The sequence below is a fragment of the Zingiber officinale genome, chromosome 8A (genome assembly GCF_018446385.1).
Source record: "Zingiber officinale cultivar Zhangliang chromosome 8A, Zo_v1.1, whole genome shotgun sequence".
Taxonomy (NCBI): domain Eukaryota; kingdom Viridiplantae; phylum Streptophyta; class Magnoliopsida; order Zingiberales; family Zingiberaceae; genus Zingiber; species Zingiber officinale.
Genome location: NC_056000.1, coordinates 14,682,186 through 14,707,713, shown reverse-complemented (window position 1 = coordinate 14,707,713; position 25,528 = coordinate 14,682,186). Strand labels below are relative to the sequence as shown.

At 37.0% G+C, this 25,528-nt stretch overlaps 1 pseudogene; it reads left to right on the top strand.

Annotated features, from left to right (window-relative positions):
* Window positions 1–62: 62 nt before the first annotated feature.
* Window positions 63–24,428, top strand: LOC122010547 (annotated as a pseudogene).
* The last annotated feature ends 1,100 nt before the right edge of the window (window positions 24,429–25,528 follow it).

Genomic DNA, 25,528 nt, shown 5'->3' with positions numbered 1-25,528 from the left:
GTTGCATCTTCCTCAAGGACTCTCATGGTTTGTTCCCAACCACCTTGATCTCAACAGTCTGCATGCTTGTCCTTAGCCATGGCGGAAAGATTAGAGAGGCTACTGAGTTCATCGAAAAGATGCCATTTGAGCCAAATTGCAAGGCGTGGGGTGCGAAGCTCAATGGAGCATTGGTATATGGTGATGTTGCACTTGGGCGGCTTGCCTTTGAACCTCTGCTGGAGATTGAGCCTGTGTGCACAGGGAACTACATTCTCATTTTGGATTTGTACTCCCAGGTTGGGAGATGGGAAGAAGCTAAGAAGGTGAGGGGGCGGATGAAGGAGATAGGATCGGAACATGTTCCAGCTTGCAGTTGGATTGAGACCTGCGATGGTCCGGAGTCACCTGTAGCTGGCAATACGTTGAACACGAGATCTGCAGAAATATTACAAGGATTGCTGGGATTGATGAGGAAGGCAGGTTATCCTTTGAAGAGTTAGAGGAGGATTACTACTACATTATATTTGTTCCAATATTGTTTTGAGGATTTTAAAAAAAAGTGTACCATGCTTCATCCTGAGGATGCCCCCAAAGAGGTAGAAGCGTATTGTCACGCCTTGACAGGATGCTAGAGCTCTATTCCTTGTGGTCGGACCAAAACAAACTTGAGGCAATTGTGGAGGTATGCAATTCTTCCCTCGGAGTTTTCTCCAAGTAATTGGCCATATTCTCCCTTTCCCTCTTGAACTCTCTCTCCTTGAGAAAAATGATTAAGCTAATAACACCTAAGGCGATTTTATCAGTTAAGTGCGCTATTCTTTGTGATCCCTCCCAAAAAAGTTTTCTATCATTGACATTCTCCTCGTTGAAGGTAGAATTACCAAATTGATTGCTATAAAATTGAAACATTTTCTTCATTTGATCCAAATAGTTGGAACCCAACAAAACAATCGGTCTATAAGAAATTCGAAAAGGAATTAAATTCTAAATAGAGGATGGAAGAATTAACCAAGTCGATCTATTTATTGTTAGATCAATGTTTTAAAATTCAAGCTAAGCCTCAATAAAGTGGCGCATTCGGATTAGTTTATTTAAATACGTTTTCAAAAAAATATATATTAATCTAATTGTAAAAATACTTACCTGAACTAAATAAACCTTTTACATTCGGTCAAACATCGATCCAAATTAATTGAAATTCCACCGACACTTTGGTTATTGATCATGGGACTGGAAGTAGATTCTGGTGTTTAAGTTTACAAATTGAACATAACATAAAAAAAATGGTAAATTAGAGAAAAATCTCCCATTGTAATTTTAACTTTGTATGTAATTTCTATATCTAAAAAATTTTATTTCCACTCTATGCATATAAAATTTTATTTGCTTCAACTCCCTTATACAAATATTGTTACTTAATTATCTTTTAGATTTTTTTAGATACAAAAAAGTTTAAAATTGATTATAATTTCTCTTAAATTCAACACTTTAAATTAGAATCCAGTATGATCCGGTGATAAAAATCGGAGGCCCACATAGGGAGGGGTCAACGACATGAGGGAGTCAAGGTCCCGGTTGAGCGGGGGAAAGCCACCTGCCGACCGGCCGGAGTAAATCCCAGGCCGGCGTGTAGATAGCTCGACCTCGGGTCGAGCTTCCGACGCTCACACACGCCCTTATAGAGGAACCATTGTGCCAAGCGGCCAATCCGCTCAGCCGAACCGCAGGCCAACCAGATCGCACTCCCGTCCGAGTATGTGACCGAGCGGCCTTCTCGCTCGGTCTGATGCGCATGCGCACCCGAGCGCCCTGGAAGCCGAGCGGGCATCCCGTCCGGCACAGTAAGAGACAAAAGACTTAGAATAGTACAAAGAGGGCAGCTAGTGATATCATTCTCTAGACACCTGCTGCCGACAATCAGCATGGTCAGCGGTCGGGTCGTACTGAGGATCGTACGATGGAAGTTTCCACTGTCGTGGTAGAGATATGCTCGGACAGTTGCGGTATGGCGTCAGACACGCTTTTCTGACACAATCATTCTGAGGTATGCTTTGAGGAGCGTGCACGCTTCAGGAAGTGTGGACGCGCCTTTCCGGGGTCCTATATAAAGACCTCCGAACTTCGACGGAGGTATAGTTTTTCTCCTCATCTACTGTAGCCAGAGTCTCGCCATTTGGCCTTTGTTTCATCTTGTCGTTGCCTGACTTGAGCGTCGGAGGGTCGTCGTCGGGAACCCATTCCCGGCCCGGCTTTGTTGCAGGTTCACCGGAGGCTCACGTTACCGCGGAGATCACCTGGAGGCAGCGGAGAGCGTCACGTCCCCAGTTTTCATCGACTCAGCGCTCGGACAGGATCACAATATATTTATATCAAAATTGTCCTCTCATATTTTTTAGGTATAAAAATCTAAAAATAAGTATATTTTTTCTTAAATTCAACACTTTAAACTAGAATCCAGTATATTTTATATCAAATTGAATATGACTTTTTTCCTACTTAATATAATTTTTCTAAATTCAATACCATTCAAAGAAAATCTAGTATATTTTCTATCCAATTGAGTATCATTTAAAGAAAATCTAGTATATTTTTCATCTAATTGAAGTGGTAAAATATAGTCATGCTCAATTTGATAGAAAATTTATTGAATTTTAATTTAATGTGCTGAATTTAAGAAAAATTATACTCATTTTTGGACTTTTTATACTTGAAAATATCAGAGACAAATAGGTAAATTAATGTCTATTATATTTAACTAGAAGATGGAAACAAAGATTTTAATCAATGAAGATTATATGTAAAATTGAATTTATGATTGGAGACTGCATATAAATTTACCTATAAAAAAAAATATTTGTTGTACATAAAATAAAGTTTTTACTTAGCATCTTTTTTTGGTTTTTAATTAAATAAGTCAATTCTTAATCATCAATCATTTAATAGTAATAATAATATACCCACAAGTGTGATGGAGCATTCAGAATCCTCGACCTTTTAAAAATAATAATAATAATAATAATAATAATAAATAAATAAATAAATAAATATTTCTTCCCCACACCCCAACAAACCACCGGATCCAACCACCATCTTCATCCTAAAAAAAGGAAAAAAATCCCTGTCTCTGTCTCTGTCTCTGTCTCTCCAATTTCCATTTATCCTCCAGTCTTTGCATTCCTCATTTCCTCTATCCCATTGAATAAAATTTCTTCTCATTCTCCCTTGTTCCCTTTTAGCATTCTTCCTCATGTGCTAAATTGCTGAGCCTAGGGTTTCCAGGTCGCCCCCTCGGATTGGGGGACACTAGCGGAGGCCGATCTAGGGTTAAGCTTAGTGGTTCGTCAATATTCAACAGGATCATAAAGCGGGGCTGCTGCAAGGCCTCCAAGGCGGAGTCCGCCGCCTCCTTAACCCTCGCCGGCGGCCATCCCACCGTCACCATCAACCTCGCCTCCCGCCCCGCCGTATCCGCTCCTGTCTCCCCCTCCCCCGCCTCTGGTGTCGTCCTGCAGGTCGAGTCCCTCCCGCTCTTCCGGGACGTGCCCGTCCCCGAGCGCCAGGCGCTCTTCATCCGCAAGCTTCAGATCCGCGCTGTGGTTTTCGACTTCTCCAACACGCTCAAGGCCAGGCGGGGTCAAGGTAGCTGTCAACATCTTCCGCATTCTCCCTTTGGCCTCCCGCCAGAACACCGACGCGGATCCTGCCGACCCAGAGGAGGAGGATATCTACCTTCACCTTGCCTGGCCTCATCTCCAGCCCGTCTACGAGATCCTTCTCCGCTACATTATCTCGTCCGACACTGACACCAAGATTGCGAAGCGGTACATTTACCACTCCTTCGTACTCCGCCTCCTCGACCTCTTCAACTCCAGGGACCCTTGCTAACGTGAGTATCTTAAGACAATCCTCCACCGCATATATGGCAAGTTCATGGTCCACTGCCCTTTCATTCGTAAATCCATCAATAACATCTTCTACCAGTTTATCTTCGAGACCGGGAGGCACAGCGGCATCGTTGAACTGTTGGAGATCCTTGGCAGTATAATTAATGGATTCGCCTTGCTGATGAAGGAGGAGCACAAGTTGTTCCTTGTACGTGCTCTCATCCCATTGCATCAGCCGAAATCTATTGGGGTGTACCATCAGCAGCTCTCCTACTGCATTGTGCAATTTGTCGAGAAAGATTATAAGTTGGTTGATACAGTCATTAGGGGGTTGTTGAAGTATTGACCCATTGCTAATTGTTAGAAGGAAGTGCTATTCCTTGGGAAGTTGGAAAAAATGCTAGAGGGAACCCAACCGGTAGAGTTCCAACGGTGCATTATTGGTGCAGCGTGAATTCATGTTGACTCGGGCTCGGAATTAGACTCTATTTATCGTCACACGTGCAGAATTTGAAAACCTATGTTTATTACCGGTGTAACCATAACTGTCAAATTTTCAGCCCCAAATCTTTTTTTTGCTGTTTTTGTTAATTTTTTTTTTTTGGATATTTAGGGTAATTTTCATATTTCTAGTATTTTTTAGTAAGAATTTATCTTGATCCACGTCTTGATTGAGTTAAGATCGTTAAGTTAATTACTTTTCTTTTTGGATAAAAATCTATTTCCTTTCTTTACCATATTGAAATTAAGATTTGTTAATTGTAATTTATTTCCTTTGAGTCTTAGGTTATGGTCTATATAAGAGTCATGTTTATATGTTGAGGGATTAGCCCTCTAATTTTAATAAAAAGTTTCCTTCTTAGAGGTTCCTCTTATTGTCTTCTCCTCAATTTTTCGTCTTTTCGTCAGTTCTCAAGATAATCGCTATCTTGTCCGGCGTCAGTTGGTATCAGAGCACGAGAAGGTCATCCATAGATCCAATGGTAGGTCGTCGTGGTCATTGTCGCGATCGCAACAATAGGCAGGCTTCATCGGAAGAAGCTGAGCACCGTTGTCGGAGCGTTCAGGACATAATGGCGATTGCCGATTGAGGATTTACGGAGGCAAGTTGTAGATTTAACTTAGCATATGACGGCGCGAGATTTCGAAGATCGTGAGATTTCATATCATGGATCTGAGTGTTCCTTTGAGAACCCATATCACCGGTGAGACTCACCTCATGAACGTCTTGAACGAGAGGAATCGGCTGGAGACTTCGGATTTTGGGATCTGCCTGAATTTTCTGGTTCATTGCGAGTAGAGGTCTTCATCAACTGATCAATGAAGTAGAGCGGATCTTCGACTATAAGCGAGTTCCAGATCGGATGAAAGTGAAGTTAATTGTCATCAGACTCAAAGCGTGAGCATCAGCATGGTGGGAACAAATGTGGCGCTCTCTGGACAAACAAGGTAAATCCCAAATAACTATCTGGGAAGATATGAGGGAAAACATGAAGGAATACTTTCTTCCCTTCACCTATACCTAAACTCTGTTCTAGCGACTTCACTCATTAAGATAGTGTGTGAGATCGGTCGATGAATATACAAAAGAGTATTTCCAGCTAGTGGTCTGAAATGATCTATCTGAGACGGAGGAGCAGCAAGTGACACGTTACATAGGGGGTCTGCGCTTAGCCTTACAAGATGCTCTTAGTCTTTATTCACTCTCGACGGTTTCAAAGGCCTTTCAACGTGCAATGGCGGATGAAATGCAACAAAAAAGGAAACTAGCGGGGAGAGACGACTAGAACAATTAGCTAGCTCGCCCTCAAAATTCTCATCTTTCACATTAGCAGCCACTACAACAGCCATCGCAACGACCACCGCAACGATCACCACAGGTTTACTCTAAGGTCATCAGATGTTATCAATGTGGTGGTGAATAAGGATATATGGCACACCAATGCAGGAATCTCTCTTCTATTGATCCGAGGGCAAAAACTTATTGATCGAGGGTGATCCGATGTATGAAGTATCTGACGAAGTGATTTATGGTGATGATCATGAGACTTTGGTCATTCGTAAGAGTCTGCTGACTCCCAAGGGTAATTCGGGGGATGATTGATTGAGAACCAATATTTTTCATACTACCTACACCATCGCGGATAAAGTCTGCAAGATGATTATCAACAATGGAGTTGTGAGAATGTAATTAATATCTGCAGAGGCTGTCCAGAAATTACAACTGAAGATAGACCGACATCCTAAACCCTACAAGTTATCTTGGTTAAATAAAGAAAATGATGTAACAGTAGACCGGTGATGTCTCGTTTCCTTTTCGATTGGCACATATTTTGATAGTGTTTGGTGTGATGTGGTGGTCATGGATGCATGTCATGTATTGTTGGGGCGACCTTGGCAGTATGATCGCAGTGCTGTTCATGATGGGTGGAAGAATACCTATACCCTTAACATTAAGGGGGAAAAAATTGTGTTGGAGCCACGGCGGGAAGGAACTACTCCAATTTCGGTAGCTAAAAATACTTATCTGCTTTCTATATTCAGGTTTTTAGATAAAGTAGAGCATGGAGTTGTATATGCTTTGCTACCATGCCAAAACTTTGCTTCGACCATGGATGCTGAGTTACCAGCCAAAGTACAACAGCTGCTAGCGGATTTTAATGAGTTGATGCCGGAGGATCTTCCTTCTGAGCTACCGCCTATGCGAGATATCCAACATCAAATTGACCTTGTTCCGGGGTCGAGTTTACCTACTCGGCCAGCTTATTATCTTAGCCCTAAGGAAGAAGAGGAATTGCAACATCAGATGGTGGAATTGCTCGAAAAGGGATACATCCGAAAGAGCACGAGCCCCTGCGCTATTTCTGCTACTAGTATCGAAGAAGGATGACTCATGACATATATGTGTCGATAATAGAGCCATCAACAAGATTACAATGAAGTACATATTTCCAATTGCCCGCTTAGATGACAAGTTAGACTAGCTATCCTATTCTAAGGTCTTCTAAAAAATTGACCTTAAGGTTTAGTGATGTATGGAAGACGACATTCAAGACGCAACATGGGCTATATGAGTGGATGATCATGCCTTTTGGATTGTCCAATGCACCCGACACCTTCATGAGGTTTATGCATCAGATCTTGCGCCCCTTTATGGGAAAGTTTATAATGGTATACTTTGACGACATCCTTGTTTACAGTCCGACATAGGCATCACACTTCGATCATCTCCGTGCTATATTTGAAAAGTTGAAAATGGAGTGATTATTTGTAAGCAAGAAGAAGTGTTCTTTCTTTACTACATTGGTAACTCTCCTTGGCTTTATTGTGTATACTGATGGTGTACATGCAGATCAAACAATGATAGATGCAATCCTGGAGTGGCCTCAGCCGAGTACCTTACACGATGTCAAAAGTTTCCATGGCTTAGTTTCTTTCTACAACTGGTTCATCAGAAATTTTAGCACTCTGATTGCTCCTATCAACGAGTGTCTCAAGGGAAGGGAGTTCAAGTAGTCTGAAGAAGCAGAGGCTAGCTTTCAACTGGTCAAACAAAGGATGATCGAAACACCAGTTCTACTCTTCTTGATTTTGATAGTTTATTCGAGATCAACTGTGATGCATCCAGCATAGGTATCAGAGTTGTTTTGAGTCAATCTGGGTGACCAATTACTTTCTTCAATGAGAACCTCTCTGAGTCCAAGAAAAATTATTTTACCTATGACTTGGAGTTCTATGCTATTGTGTAGTCTTTGAAACATTGGCGACACTCCCTTCTAGAAGGAATTCATCCTGTTCATTGATTATGAAACATTAAAGTATATCAATAGTCAACACAAACAGAGCAGGTGGCATGCTAAGTGGGTGACTTACTAGCAAGAGTTCACATTTACACTAAGGCACCAAGTTGGAAGTCTGAACCGTGTCGCAGATGCCCTGAGTCAGCGTTTTTCATTATTCACCACCATGAGTACTAGCATCGCGGGCTTTGAGGTTTTTCCAGATATGTATGCAACTGACCTATCATTCGGAAGGATATTCCAAGAGGTACATGATGATTATCGACATGATTTTATTTTGCATAATAGTTACCTATTTCGCGGGTTGCAGTTGTACATTCCAGACTGCTCTCTAAGGCAGCAAATTATGAGCGAGCTTCATAATGAGGATCACTTTGGACGTGATAAGACACCGATCCTCATCTCTATCAATTTCTATTGGCCCAAGTTGACCAACGATGTGGCTCACTTTGTTGATCGATGTTTTGCATGCCAGTGGTGTAAGGGGATTCTAACCAATGCAGGCTTGTACACTCCCATACCTATTCCTAAAGCTCCTTGTCTCGATGTCAACATGGATTTCATATTGGGATTATCATGCACCCAACGAGCTTCAAACTCAGTTCTTGTTGTTGTTGACTGATTCTCAAAGATGGTGCATTTCGTAGTTTGCAAGAAGACTATGGATGTTGCGTGGATTGCCCATCTTTACTTTAAGGAGATCGTACGTTTACATGGTGTTACTCGGTTCATGACTTCAGATCGAGATACCAAATTCATCAGTCACTTCTGGAAGAGCTTATGGGGGAAATTGGGAACACAGTTAAACTTTAGCAGTGTTTACCACCCTCAAACGGATGGACAAACTGAGGTGGTGAATCAGAGTCTGGGTAATCTTCTGAGATGTCTTACAGGAACTAAGTCAAAGCAGTGGGACTTGGCATTACCTCAAGAGCCTACGACAGATTGAAAAATAGAACCATGGGATTGAGTTCTTTTGAGATTGTCTATGGTCGGAATCCATTAGGAGTTCTAACTTAGCCCCTGTTCCACGTGTAGAGCAATTAGTTCTAAAGCAGATGAGATGACAGAGGATCTTCAAAGTCTTCATGAGTAGGTGAAACTGATAATTATGGAAAGCAATACTAAATATAAGGCTCAGGTCGATTGTCATCGTCGACAGATACTTTTTGAGATTAGAAATTTTGTATAGGTTGTATTAACTCATGATCGCTTCGTTGTTGGAAAATAAAATAAGCTAAAGGATCAAAAAATCGAACCATGCAAGGTACTATAGAAGATTAACGACAATGCCTACAAATTGCGTCTTCCTAGTCATTTGAAGGCTTTTGATGTCTTCAATGTGAAGCACCTAACTCCTTATTCGACGGTTACTAATGAAGTTAATATGAACTTGAGAGCGAGTTCTTTTCAAGCCGGGGAGACTGATGCAGGCTCGACCTATGTTGAAACCCAATATGAGCCTTCAAACTTCAAACAGACATAACTTTTGAATTGGGACTCGGAATCGGGCTCTTTCTGTTGTCACATGTGCAGAATTCGAAAACCTACGTTTGTAACTAGTGTAATGTTAACCGTCAAATTTTCATCTCCAAATTCTACCGACTAAACCCTTTTCAGGGTCTTTTTGCTATTTTTGGTAATTTATATTTTTGGAGGTATTTAGGGTAATATTTATATTTTTGGTATGTTTTAGAGAGGATTTGTCTTGATCCGTGTCTTAAGATCGTTAAGTTAATTACTTTTCTTTTTCTTTTTGGATAAAAATCTATTTCCTTTCTTTATCATATTGGAATTAAGATTTATTAATTGTAATTTCTTTCCTTATTTGAGTCTTGGGTTGTGGTCTATATAAGAGTCATGTTTAGATGTTGAGGGATTAACCCTCTAATTTTAATAAAAAAAATTCTTCTTGGAGGTTCCTCTTTTTGTCTTCTCCTCAATTTTTCGTCTTCTCATTATCCCGCAAGATAATTGCTATCCTGCCCAACGTCAATGGTTCCTTTCTTCAAGAAGATTGCTTGCTGCCTCTGCAGTTCTCACTTTCAGGTTTGTTTCTTTGTCCATCTCTCTTTTATGTTGCTCGTTGAACTTATTTTAAGACTTCTTTTTCGTCAAACCATCATCATAGATATCAGTTTCATGGACCAAGGTGTAAATTCCTGATAAGCTATGTGATTCCGCCAGTGCCTTTAACATTTAGCTAGTGAGATTATTGTTGGTTGCTACTCGGAAAACCTAATGGTTCTACTGTACAAAAAGTTTGTACAAAGGTCTGAATCTTTTCCTAGCTACCATGTGTTCTTTTAAATTAAACTTGGATCGCCTGCGGAACTTAACACGTTTGATCCAAATCACCTAGGTTATTAATTTCATTAAATATTAGTTTCCAAAATTGGCTCCCAATACTGATGTGGCGAGGCACATGGCCTTCTTGGATATGGGAACAACCACCACCGACTAGACAAAGCCTTTTAAGGAAAGTTAATATTTAATTTCCTTAAATAACTTTAGGTCAACCGAAAAGAATAATCAAATCACAAGAAAAAAAAAACAAAACAAAAACAAAAACAAAAACAAAACAAAAACAAAACAAAAGAACACAACATCGAAAACAAATTCGAAATACTAGAATCGTATGCCTCTTGTATTGGTATTATTTTCAAAAATAACTAGTATGATGCGGAAAGGAAAAATACTAGTTATACCTTTTAAAAAGACCTCTTGATCTTCTACCGTATTCCTCTTCTAACCTCGGACGTTGTGTGGGTAACGATCTTCCAAGATGAGGACCACCTAGCACCTTTTTCTTCTTCCTTCAAGTTTCGGCCAAGCACCAAAATCCAAGGATGAAGAACTTTTTTCACCAACTAAGCTCTAAGGGATGCAAGCTTTCTCTCCTTCTTCTTCTTCTTCTCCAAGTAGTATCCGGTCACCACAAAGACTCCAAACAAAGAAGAGTTTCGGCCACCACAAAGAGGAAGAGAGGGAAAGAGGATGACCGGCCACAACACCAAGGAAAAGAGGGAGAGAATAATAGAGGTTGTGTCTCATGAAGGCACCCCAACCCTCTCTTTTATATTCCATAGCTTTGGTAAATAAGGAAATTTAATTACAATAAAATTTCCTTAACTTTCTTTGATAACAATTAATTAAGAAAAATTAAATAAAATTTCCTAATCAATTGTATATGGCCGGCCACCTCATGGAGAGCAAACCAGACAATTTTAATCAACAATTAAAAATTCCTTATTTGTCTTCGGAAATTTTAAAAAAATAAAATTTCCCTTTAAAATCCCTTCATGGTTGATAAAAAGAAATTTCTATAATTTTAATTTTTCAACATGTGAATAATTTACAAAGAGAAAAAAATAAAATATCTTTCCTCTCTACAAATAAGGAAAGAGATCTAATCTCTTTTCTTAATCTTTTGTAAAAGAGATATTTTAATTTTATTCTCTCTAATAAATTATATCTTCCACATAAGAAAAATTTAAAATTAAAATTCTTTTAAATTTAATGGGGGCCGACCACCTAAGCTTGGGTTCAAGCTAGGGCCGGCCACCCATGAACCAAGGCTTGGCCGGCCCTAGCTTGAACCACAAGCTAGCTTGGCCGGCCCCTACATCATGGGTACGAAGGTGGGTATAGGTGGGTATAGTACTCTATAAATAAGAGGCTACGATAGGGATCGAGAGGAGAAATTGGTTTTGGTCTCCCGATAAAATTAAGCATCCCGTGTTCGCCCCGAACACACAACATAATTTTATCAATAATAATTCATTCCACTAGAGAACTATTATTGAACTACCACACCAATCCCAAATTACATTTTTGGGCTCCTTCTTATTATGAGTGTGTTAGTCTCCCTGTGTTTAAGATGTCGAATGTCCACTAATTAAGTGAGTTACTGACAACTCATTTAATTAATATCTTAATCCAAGAATAGTACCACTCATCCTTATCGTCATGTCGGACTAAGTCCACCTGCAGGGTTTAACATGACAATCTTTATGAGCTCATCTTGGGGACATTATCAACCTAAATTACTAGGACACAGTTTTCTTCTATAATCAACAACACACACTATAAGTGATATCATTTCCCAATTTATCGGGCTTATTGATTCATCGAACTAAATCTCACCCATTGATAAATTAAAGAAATAAATATCAAATATATATGCTTGTTATTATATTAGGATTAAGAACACACACTTCCATAATAACTGAGGTATTTGTTCCTTTATAAAGTCAGTATAAAAGAAACGACCTCAAATGGTCCTACTCAATACACTCTAAGTGTACTAGTGTAATTATATAGTCAAGATAAACTAATTCCTAATTACACTACGACCTTCCAATGGTTTGTTCCTTTCCATTTTGGTCGTGAGCTACTGTTTATAATTTATAAGGTATTAATAACATCATCTTCTGTATGTGACACCACATACTATGCTATCTACAATATAAATTAATTGAACAACTACAGATAAATGTAGACAATTTGACCAAATATGATTCTTTTTTCAAAATAAATATTTACAAAAGCTTAGGCTTTCAGTATACACTCTAACAATTATAACAACGACCACATTATTTAGTCGTGATTTTCTCCTGTACTGCTTTTGCCGATGTTGCATATTTCCATAGTTGTACAAAATTTTCAACACTAACATGAAAGGAAAAAAAAATTCTGCAAAAAAAAAATTGATTGGTGAATCTTTTGTTTCTCTATTTGAATAATGATCACATTGTGAGCTTAGTCGCCCAAAATTGCACTGTGATACTGCCCATCATATTTGAGGCACTAGAGAAGAACATGCAAAGCCATTGGAACCAATCTGTTCATGGTCTAACAGCTAATATTCGTAAGATGTTCCTCGACATGTATAGTGATCTGTTTGAAATGTGCCAACAGCAATATCTAGACAACGAGGACCAAGCTAAATATTCCGAAGAGCAACGGGAGTTGGCATGGAGAAGTATAGAAGCTGTTGAGCTGCTGTTCAGTCCAAGGCTTCAGGAGAAGGACATATTTCTAGTCAAGTAGCCAAAATGAGAAGGACAATGCCTCATTGATGTAATCTAAGATTTCATTTATTCTTTTAGATTGATAAAAAATGTCCTAAAACCTAATTTTAGTTTAATCACAGGAATGATTCTTGATATAAATCTATATATATTAGTCTTGAATAATCATCTCCTAAGTTACCTGTTGCTGGTTCAATTTATGATACTAGGATGAAGCACAGTGGAATCCTGGAACTTTAGACTCGACAACTGCATCTGATATCTCTTCTAATGATCAGGGAGGTCTGCGAAATTGTGCTATCTCAGCAAATGGAGGCTTTTTGTCATCAGCAAGGATATCAAATTTGGCAGAGGCTTTACTTCATCTTCATGCATTGAATTGATATTGAAGCGGTGTATCCACGTATGTAGTATGTACCAATTAGAATACATAGGTGTCATTTATTAACACGGAAGAGTCTTGAGACATTGTAGAATTAGAGCATTTCTAATTTCTTTTTGTATTTTCCCCCACTTTTTTTTTTGTTTTTGTTTTTATGCACTTTATTTGACACTTGAGAAGTAGACGGCATGTTCTTGGAGGAAAGAAAATGGAAAACGAAATATCATCCATAGTTTCCATGACAAAAATTCAGTAAAAAAAATCATGTGCATTTGGATTGAGTAGCTATTCTATTCTCTATATGATTTTTTAAGAAACAAATATTAAGTAGTAGATACTCATTTTATTAAAATATTATAAGGATCATAAATTTCAAACAAGAGGATATAATATTGTAACAAGGAAACATTAGCAAAGCTACAAAAGTACCTGACTATGTCTCATAAATTAGTTCAGTGATCGAATTGGTTTTTATTTATATATATATATATATATATATATATATATATATATATATATATATATAGCTGCTATCCTGCGGAATGCTGTGTGCCGAACCCTGATAAGGACACACCACGTCAAATGCGGAAAAGAAAAAAATAAAATAAAAATTAAAGAACAAAAAAAAAAACACGCGACACATCATTTCTCTCACAAATCTTGCTGAACTATGATTTTGCAGCCGCTCCTCCCTCTCTCACGACTTGCTCCTCTCCTCCCCGCGAGCTCTCTCTCCGCCCCGCGAGCTCTCTCGTCGAGACGGACACCTCCCCTCCCCGTGAACTCTCTCACCGCGACGCACTGCTCTCCTCCCCACAAGCTCTCTCGCCGCGATGCGCTCCTCTCCTCCCCGCAAGCCCTCTCGTCGCGACCCGCTACATCCTGTTAGGCTAAATAAATTTTCTCTAGTGACGCCTTGCCCACAAAACTGCTCATTTTTTCATTTCGCAAATCTGCATTTCTTTTTTGGAAGGCAATGTATCCTGTTTTAGATTGTTTATGCTGTTAAATATTTCTATGTATTTGTGGGAGATTGATTGTTACTGTTGTTAAACAAAAACACTTATTAATTGTAAGGAAGTTAATAACCAATAAAATTACCTTTTGGTGTTTCAAATTTGTGTTTTAAATTTGTTATTGTTTAACCAATAAGATTTGCTTCTTTATTTTTTTTATACAGGAAATTTTTCATATCTCTTATAATGTCCCTTGTTTTTCTTTTTTAGATCTTTTTTCTATTTTATACCGATAGAAAAATAGATTATTTTGCTTCTGTTATTTTGCAAAGTTTCAAATTTGTTTATGTTTAACCAGGCAAGTTCATGAAAGTTCATTCCATGCAAAGTTTCTCATATGGAAAAAGAAAATTTTACAAAAATACTTAGGAACAAATGATAACTAAATGCTATCCATCACAAGTCTTTGGAACAATTCCTGGCATAGAGAGATGCAAGTAGCATTGTAGTTTAAAACTCTATATGCAGTTGGCATAATTTATGTTGCAAATTTATTTTTGTTACATGAGATAAACATATTTGAGAATGTTCTATGCAATTGATTTTAGTTTTTACTAACATGTAGATGTGTTACATGTGAAATTTGTTCGATGTTCTTGAATTGTGAGAGAACTAATATGTAGATTTGTTTGTAAGTATTTCTTGGGACCTAATTTGATCAAATTAGGTTGAATATCTCTAGCCTATATAACTTTATGGTTCATGGAGTAGGTTTTACACGATGGACATGAAGCAATTCTACAGCATGATATATATTATTAAAAGCCTTTAAAACTTATAGCGATCTTCCGTAGATCCGCAATCGGCGACGGCAAGACTTGCTGTCGAAAGAACGATCACAGGATCGGAAAGCTCTCCATAATTTCATGGACCAAATCCCACCGCCTCAGATGTTCTCCTTCTCTCTTTCTTATCTCTCCTTAAAAAATTGCTGAATGATCCTTGGACGCACCCCTTATAAAGGGAAATAACTCAGGGGTATAATGGACTTTTCCATTAAGATTAGTAGGGAACGTGGGCACGTTCCCACTTTCCCATTTCCTACATCTCCCACTCATCCAAGGTAAGTCACTAAGACTAGTTCATTCAGGTAAGTCACAAAGACTAGTTAGTCACAAAGACCTAATAAGTTACACAGACTATTTGAGAGTTTGGTCACAAAGACCATAATAGAACATCCAATCCATACTTAGAGAAAATGATTTGTGCGACAGTAAACACACTGAGCGATAGTTGCTAAGAAGATTGCTACACCTTACATAGGCGCTCTCTGAGTAATCAATGCTAACAAAGTTGTTACACTTTACTTAGCCGCTCATATAAATTAGAGACACATTCTGTATGGTACATAACCTCTTTCCTAGTAGCACATAGCCTTTATCCAGGATCTATCCAATCTTCAAGTGGCACACAGTCATTATCTTGGAGATAGTCATATCGTGCTATTTACCCAGATTAAATAATTTTTATTTACGTCAATATGAACATCTCTAATCCCTTATAATGACCATTATGTCAAGAGCATGTTCCATATCCAATATTCACATTCATTTCTATATATAACAGAAATGGGTCGACCAGTGAATAACATCAAAAGATATAAATACATTTAATCTTCCTTTTTAGCTAGAATCTATTTATTTTAATTAGTCACTTTTATAGTTATGCTCCATAGACCAAATCATACATAGCCATAAGATATATACTAAAGTAGTAGACACTGATTAAAACTTCAAGTAAATAGTTAAATAGTACTAAGGCAAAAACTGAGATTAACTTATAATCTCAAAGGTCTCACATAGTAGAGAAACAGGGATCCATTCTCCTACTACCTTTATTGTCACAATAGCACATATGGTATGAATCACATGTTACGATATTATTCTCTTTACTAAAAAAAAAGAGCGCATGTTGTATTCAAATTTAACATCGTACAGATTTTGATCTAGACATACCTAATGTCTAACCCTGAATTCAACATATGAATTCTAATCTGGCCTTCAACAGGTTCAATAAATGGTGGGTTCATTTACTTCGATCATTATTAACACATAAATATTCTCATCTTGACACAATTATCAAGGTGATCTCAACTTATGGATCTGCCTATAATTTTAACTACATAAGTTATTCCATAAGTAATTGTCTTACCCCAATTTGTACTTAACAAACAGAGATGATTGTCCATGTGAGTGGACCAATCTCCACCTGTCAACATGGTCATCGAGATCTTATATGAATGTAACAAATATAACACATACACTGAATAAATTATGATAAATAACACAATCAAATCACAAAGTCTGATTGTTATTTCAATATTATTATATTCTACGAAGTCCCAAAGACTTTATATGTTCTTTAAATGACTCTTTAGTCATTGGCTTAGTAAAAGGATTTGCAAGCATAGCACGTGTAGGGACATACTCAAAAATTACTTTTCTTTTAGCCAAAATATCCCTTACAAAATTATATTTAATTTTTATATGCTTGCCTTTGCTGTGATATTTGGTATCCTTGGAAAAAGCTATTGCAACTTGACTATCACAGTAGACAGTTACTGGACTCCCACTATCCTCAGCAATTTTCAGATGCTTCAAGAACCTTCTCAACCAGACTGCTTCTTGCACAGCCGCTGAACATGCCACATATTCAACTTCTATAGTCGACAAAGTTACACAAGCTTGTTTTTTGTTGTTCCAGGAGACGATGCCACCATTCAGCAAGAATGCATAGTCTGATGTGGATTTTCTATCATCCAGGTCCCCAACCCAATTTGCATCTGAATAACCTTTCAGACTCATATCTGATTCTTGAAAACAGAGACGATAATCTGTTGTCATTTTCAGATATCTGAATATCCTTTTTACCGCCTTCCAGTGTCTTGGTCTTGAGTTTGACTGGAAGCGTCTGACCAAACCCACAACATAGCTAATATCGGGACGTGTGCACAACATAGTGTACATCAAACTACCAATAACACTGACATATAGTTTTTTATTCATCTCAGCTATTTTCTCTGGAATTTTAGGACACATACTCTTGCTCAAAATAGTACCTTTCACAATAGGTGTATGTTCTACGTTGCAATTTGACATGCTGAAATGATGTAACATCTTATTTATATAAGACTCTTACGGCAAACCCAAAAGTCTTTTAGGGTGATCTCTTATGATCTTCACTCCTAAGATGTATTCAGCTTCTCCCATATCCATTGTATCAAATTGTGATAACAACCACTTCTTGACTTCATTCACATATCCTATGTCATTTCCAGCTATCAGCATATCATCAACATATAATAATAAAATGACATACTTTTCTTTTTCCCTTTTTAGGAAAACACAATGATCCTCATTGATCATCTCGAAACCATAAGATAAAATGACTTTGTTAAATTTTATGCTCCATTGTCTTGACACTTGCTTTAACCCATATATAGACTTTCTAAGTTTATATACTTTCTGCTCTTGGCCTTCAGCAATGAAACCTGCTGGCTGAATTATATAAATTTCTTCATCAAGATCACAGTTTAGGAAAGCGGGTTTTACATCCATTTGATGTAATTCCAAGTCATAATGTGCCATAAAAGCCAAAATAACTCGTATTGACACAAATTTTACTACGGGAGAAAATGTCTCTTCAAAGTCAATACCCTCCATTTGGGTATATTCTTTTGCAACTAAACGAGCTTTGTATCTGTTAATCGATCCATCAACTTTCCTCTTTATTTTGAGAGCCCACTTATTCTCAATAGCCCCTTCGGCCCTGAGGAAGATCGACTAAGTCCCAAACATGATTTTGAATCATGGACTCCATCTCTTCAACCATTGCAGCATTCTATTTTTCTCTAACTCTGCATCCCAATGCTTCTTTAATGGATTGAGGTTAATCCTCGTCAATTGGAAGTGTAATCAATGCCTCATTTCAATATCAAACCTCTTCTTAGGTTTGATTTTACGAACACTTCTCTGTAAGTTGGGATGTTGAGAAGTCAACTCATGACTCGGCATATCACTCCCACTCGGTTGACTAGACTCAGATATCCCTTTTGACACCTCTCTTGTTGATAATATCTCATCCTCTTCAAATAGAGGAACATTTTTATCAACATCACCTCTGATTGGGAACTCTGTTTCGAGAAAAGTTACATCTCTCGAATCTATTTTGGAGATGGTTCCTTCTAGTTGTTCACCTATGAAAACATAACTTTTGGAGGTCTCATGATATCTTATAAAGATACATTTCTTACCTCTATGTCCCAGTTTTTCATACTTGTAAAAACTATCATGGACATAAGCAGCTGACCCCTAGGGTCCCAGATTACTTAAATCTGATTTTTTACCTGTCCAATGTTCATATGGGTTAGATTGAACTGACTTTGAAGGCACTTTGTTAAGTATATATGTTGCAGTTAATAATACATTTCCCCAATAGAAGATTAACAAATTAGTCTGCCCACATTACATTTGTATGTTCTTATTTAAAGCATACAATTTGTTTTCACGTCACTTCATTTGTCATCTTGTTTTTCCTGCTCATGTTATTCCTTGAACTAAATCCGCTTTCTCATGTATATTGGTTATAGAACGAATATGCATCCTCTAGTGATACGAATTTCATTCTAATTTTTAACTTTTAATCATCTGCAACTTGGGGAATGAATTCCTGATCATCAACTTTATTTTCTTCCATTTCTGAGCACCCTTACATTATATTTGTCAATAGATAAATAAATAAATACTACAGTTTTCTAAAGTAAAATAATCTATTTATCTGTCGATATAAAACAGAAAAAAGATCTGAAAAAGGAAAACAAGGGACATTATAAGGGACATGAAAAATTTCTTGCATCAAAAAAATAAAGAAACAAATTTTATTGGTTAAACAAAAACAAATTTGAAACACAAATTTGTAACACAAAAAGGTAATTTTATTGGTTATTAGCTTCCTTGTAATTAATAAGTGTTTCTGTTGTTTGTTTAACAACAGTAACAATCAATCTCCCACAAATACACAGAAATATTTAACAACACAAATAATCTAAAGTAGGACACCTTGCCCTCTAAAAAAAATACAGATTTCAGAAATGAAAAACATCAATGAGCTAAGACTGATGTATCAAATATTTGTTGAAATTTACAAAGTCATAGCAGATACTAAACAAATTTTATCAAGCTTACCATCTTAAGGAGCAGTTGTATTCCAACTTCTATGAAATCTTCAGCCACTGTTGAGTTTATATTTGTAGCTATTGCAAAATGAAAAACATCAATGTGCAGTTTTGTGGGCAAGGTGTCACTGGAGAAAATTTGTTTAACCTGACAGGGCATAGCGAGACACGACGAGAGGGCTTACGGGGAGGAGAGGAGTGTGTCGCGGCGAGAGAGCTTGTGGGGAGGAGAGGAGTGTGTCGTGGCTGGAGGAGAGGAGCGCGTCGCGACGAGAGAGCTCGCGGGGAGGGGAGGAGCGCGTCACGGTGAGAGAGCTCACGGGGCGGAGAGAGAGCTCACGAGGAGGAGATCAGCGCGTCGCGAGAGAGGGAGAAGCAGCTGCAAGACCCTAGTTCGGCGAGATTTGTGGAAGAAATTGTGTGCCGCGTGTTTTCTATTTTTTTTGTGCTTTAATTTTTATTTTATTTTTTGCTTTTCTGCATTTGACGTGGCGTATCCAAATCAACATTCCACAATGTTCCGCATGCAACGTTCTGCAGAAGAGCAGTTCTTTATATATATATATCTGATCAACACGTCTAACGTTAGACACAAAAAAAAATGATAAGTAGTGGTGATTTTTTTTAATAGATAAAAAATCAAACTTTTTTTCGACCAAAATTATGAAGCCCTTGGGTTAATCATTTATTAAAAAATAATTATTCATTAATTTAACGAAATTGAAACTTAATCTTTTATAAGATACTGAGAAAGTATTGTATTACTGTACTATTATCCTGGGCAAGTAATGGTGTCTTTAGAAAAATATATAATAAGAATCATGCATTATTTATGCATAGCTAACTAGGTACACTTTAGGATTAAATTTTTTTTCACCTAGAAAACCCGCAAAAATAGCATGATTTACCTCTTCATTTAACTAAAGCCCATGATGAATACCTTTTACCACATAATTATCCAAGTAAAAAGTCAAAATTTCCTCCAATTCAACTGGTCGTATTATTAATATACATTATGTTAACGGAGCAAAACGCAAAGATCGCTTTGGCCCCACCACGGAATCAGCACCAAATGGGGACATGAGAGAGAGAGAGAGAGAGAGAGAGATAAGGGTTTGCGTGGAATCTGAAGCCAAGGGCTTTCAACGATCGATTGCAAGAGTCGATGAACACGTGGGTTTCCCGGCGACGATCGTGCGGTGGTTGGTGGTTCTGAGGGCGGAAGCTAGATGCTACTTTGCCGATCCGTCTCCGTTGGGCCGTCCTCCTCTCCGCCTCCATGGGGTACGGGTAAAGTTTGTAGCGTACAACTCCCAAGGCACTGGACTTTTTTTTCCATTCAGTTAGATGTTTTTTTCTCGTGAGGTCTGATGATGGCAGAGTAAGCACGAGGTTGATTGTTTTGTTTTTAAATAAGCGAGAGTTGATGCACGTAGCTATTGATTTGTTGTTGATTTTTGTGAAAAGGGGGATCACTATCACAGGAATGCTTTTCAGGGGGGGGGGGGGGGAAATACTAACTTCCTGCTGATGATTTGAGCAGCTTCTAAATTGGGTGTGAATGCTTTATATTGTCATACTAATGCTAAGCAAAGTAGCAAGAGAAGTCAACCATTTTAGAAAGGGAAAGTGAATCTTGTTTAGGATCGAATATATAAATTAAGAAATCAAAGCTGATGAGTTTATACTTCAATTCTCGTGTGGGGGTTCGGTCAAATTTGAAAAATTAGCCATATGTATAGATAGAAGTAATCTAGCATCATTTACTGGCTGGACTTAGAAACTTATTATTTGAAAAATAAGAAGTCAAAAAAGGGGAAAGTAGAATTTCGCTTTCTGAAGTACATCTTCAATTTCACTCTAATCCACTTGTCTAACTATGAAACTATAACTCTTCTCAGAATATATTTGTACCATCCTAACCATTTTTTCTTATTTTATCATCTATTTGATCTAATCCTCTTTGTTCTAGTATGTAGTATTGTTATTAATCTTTTCTAGTAACTTTGGAACTTTATCTTTGCATTTTCATCTCTATTTCAATTGGCTTTTCCGCATGTTGTTTCCTAACTATCAATAGTTTCATAAGCTTTTTCTTTAGCAGAAGTGGCACACAACTAAATAAGACTCCAAAGGCTTCTCTCCTGTTCAACTACTCCAATTTATCCTAGTAATGAAATCTTTTTCAAGTTGTTGACTCATATTGTTAAATTGAATATATCTAAAACTCTTTGTTGCAGGAAACTACCTTGATTATTTTCTTACTTGAGGAAACTCTATTTAACATAATTTAATGTAATGCAAATGATCTAATTAAGGATGAAGTCATACATGAAGTTACAAGAGCAGGATAAAATTCACATCGTGGACCTTGTATTCTTGTTCTTGTTGTATGTGATTTTTATGCAGTCTAGTACGTTACAAGACACTAGTCCATGTGGGACTGTTACTATAGCAATGGCTTTAACACACTGTAAGAAGTTTCATCAGACCTCACATGGTTGTTGTTATCATATTTGGTTTAGTCATGTACATGGTCTAATGCAAAACCTGATGATTCTAAATTTAGTCCATAGGGGACTGTTACTCTAGCAATGGCTTTAACCCAGTGTACTAAGCTGTATCATTGTATGGGGGCCTTGGAGATTCTCCGTCACTTAGCTAATTGTGGTCTTGTGATTCTGGCAGCAATTCATGACCCTGTGGATTGCAGTCATTGGTGTATTTGATACACAAGAATAACTATTATATATCCTGTGGATTGCCATGGAATTAATATTTCTAGATTTGATTATAAGAAGTCACTCAAAATATCAATTCTAATGGAATTGTGATTCAATATTAATAAAAAATAGTTATTCCATGTTCTATTTTAGTAGTTGCTACTCATCTATTCTAATTCTCCAAAGAAAACACATTCTTACTATTTTTAATTGTCCCAAAAAAATTATAATGAATGAGCAAAGTGAACACCCACCAAACAGGCTGAACGAGCTATATGGGCTATGGAGCCTGCTGGGCCAATTGGGTTGCTAGCTTGGTAGGTCGGCCCTAGTTGAGCCGTTATCCTTGGTTGAGTTAGATGGACTGGTTTGGCCAGTCAGCTTCATCACACTGGATGAGTCTGTCAGACCTAGCGGACTGATCAGGTTGAATGGACAGACTGGACAAATAATTTAATGTAAGGATATTTATCATTGTCAAAAGTATTTCTTGTCTATTCTTTATAAAATTTCCACAAACCAAACATAAAAAAAATGTTATTTCAATATTATTCTATTCCATGAATTGAACTAAGGAATATTTGTTCCTCTCTATCCTTTGTATATTCCATTATCTAAGAAAAGCTATTCTATTCCTTGCCTCCTTTATTCTGTGAATCAAATGCACCATCATAGTTTTGAAGGTAGATTCTGGTCAGGAAAATTTATTCCAAATATCCATTGTCTGGTCTGTGGAAGTAATCATATTATTTGATGCCGCTCTATTTCCTAATGTGAGGTTTACTTTTTTTGTATTGTTACTGTTTTCCTTTTTTCTTCGTAACGGAGCTTGTATATTTTATTAACTTATTCTAGTATGTGATACTTCCAACAAGTTCTATCTGTTTTGTTGCAGTGCAGAGGTTGTCTTGAATGTTGTACCAAGCCTGCTCCAACTATTACTGTTGATGAGCCTTCTAGGGGTTTGAAAATCCAAGGTCAAACGATGAAAAAATCTAGTGTGACTGAGGAAATTTTGAGTACAAGCACACATGATATGGAAAACAGCAGAGCTCAATCACAAAGGAGCATGTCGTCAATTAGTACCTTGGCACCAGCCTCCCTTGATCACCATGGAATGGGAAGTACAAGCAATGCTCTGGAATTTGTAAATCATGGTTTGTAAAAAAAAAAAAAACTCATCTAACAATCCTTTAAATTTCTTGGGAAAAAGTAGCAATTATTGATGGTTTATCCTTTCAACTATTTCCGCTTGAAAATATCTGCAACTAAGACTACATAATGGACTGTCTGATTAGTTAATGTGCTGTCTTTCACTCATATACATACTAGACAATGGCATTGCTATGACTATTAAGATACATTTGCCTTTAAGATACATTTGCCTTTAAGATATCTATAATTGTAGATCTTACACCAAAAGGCCAAAAAGAGAAGTAGATAATGGTTTCATTAACAACAGAGTTTCACTTGAATGTTGTTGAGATATCCAATACGCTGCATTAAACCCTATGAACATCTCACAGGTCTTGTTCTATGGAATCAAACAAGACAACAATGGATTGGAGACAAAAAGCCCATTGTCCAACCACGGCGAGTTCGAGAATCTAGGTTAAGGTATATTGTCGACTAAATTCCTTCCACGCTGTAAGAGCAAGGATACTGCATAAATCCATGTACTAATTTTATATTATTGTGTCATATAAGTCTACAAATCCATTAGCCTCTATCTATTCCAACATTATGCCATGTGGAGGGACTGTTTGGCAGATCTCCCAATCTTAATGGATATATATATTCTTCAGAACAGGATGTTTAAGATCAGATCATAATCTACGGCCCAATAAATTTCAAGCATGAAATATGAAAAGGAATTGGATTATCTCTCAATCTTTAACACAAAAATTGGAATTGACATAATTCTTACTTTTGTGAATGCAGATGGAATGCAACATATGATAATTTGCTTGTGAGTAACAAACCATTTCCACGGCCTGTTCCTCTATGGGTAAAAGCTAGATAGCCTGCATGATGAAATTAGTTCCAGTGTTAGATATTTTTTTTTTTTTTCAAACTGTTTCTTTTGATGACAGGAAATGATACATTTTCTTGCAGACGTGTGGGAGCAGGAGGGTTTGTATGACTAATGAACCACAAGAAGGTTTGCTCTCGAACTTATTCAAAATGTGATGGTTGATTATTGTTCAGCTGATCTTATCAGTGTAAAAGTCGTTTACCCAGAGAACAAGGGTGTTCGCAATCAGAAATCTTAATAGTGGCGTTGAGCTCAGATGTTTATGAGTAATGCTCAGTTGATTACTATTAAGTGTTTTTTGCAGATGGTACATTCTTTCTCTGTCATTAATATAATTGTACGTAGGTAAAACTCAAACCTTGGAAGGTTTCGTAAATAAATTCATAATGTTGGAAGCTCATTTGATTATAATTTCTTGCATTAAATTAATGAATCAAAAGGCAAGTTTGGATCATGCCTTTGGAGTGTTTTGAGGGATAAAAGAGCTTTGTCTACATTGACATGATGAAAAAGAGAGTAGAGAATTTTCAATTGAATCAGTTTTTTTTTTTTCGACAAAAGAATTGGCACCTACTCAAAAAAAAAAAAAAAAAAAAAAAAAAAAAAAAAAATTCCGCTACATAGCGGCCTCCTAATACCGACTCCACATATATGGAGGGAAGTACATACAGGTGTACAGGTCATAGGCGCATGGTGGGGTAAATCTCAGTTCTTGAGAATCGATCGTTGACTATTACGTCAGAGATGTCATGTGTCCACTGTTTGCATTACATCTTAGGTGCATCTACTCAAAAGATAATGACTTCATTGTTGTGAACATTCGACATAATTTTATTATTTGGTGTATTTATTTAAAAATAGTTGAGTTCTAATCGAAGTCAGAAATTAGGAATATGACAATTTCCTTCTTAACTAGATGAAGAATTTGACATTCAATCCGAATAGAGGAAGATATGAAAGAAAATTTTATCCCTGATAATAATAATCAAGTAATTGAGTTGGATCTGGATATTTTCGGGTATGAATATGAAGATGAATTTGGTAAAATTTTATTTATATCCTACTATATATATATATATATATATTTTAAAAGAAATTTAATTTGTCTTTTTATTCGATCATCAATATATATCTCATCTTCTTTTCCACAATAAATTTATTAAAATAATTTATTTATTTTTTTTAAAAAAAAAGAATGATAAATAGTAATAAGATGAAGAATAGAATAAGGATGATATTTCACAATAAATATATTGAAATAATTTATTTATTTTTTAAAAAAGAGAATGATAGTAATAAGATGAAGAATAGAATAAGGATGGTATAGTAATGAATATGAAAATTAAATACCTAATGAATATAGGAATAAGTATAAATATAATAAATAGAGATGGATACAAAAGAAGAAGAGATGAAATCCTATCTAAATTTTATCTCTTGCTATCCCTACCCGAAACTGAAACCTGACCATAATTTTATAATAATAAAAATTCGACGGGT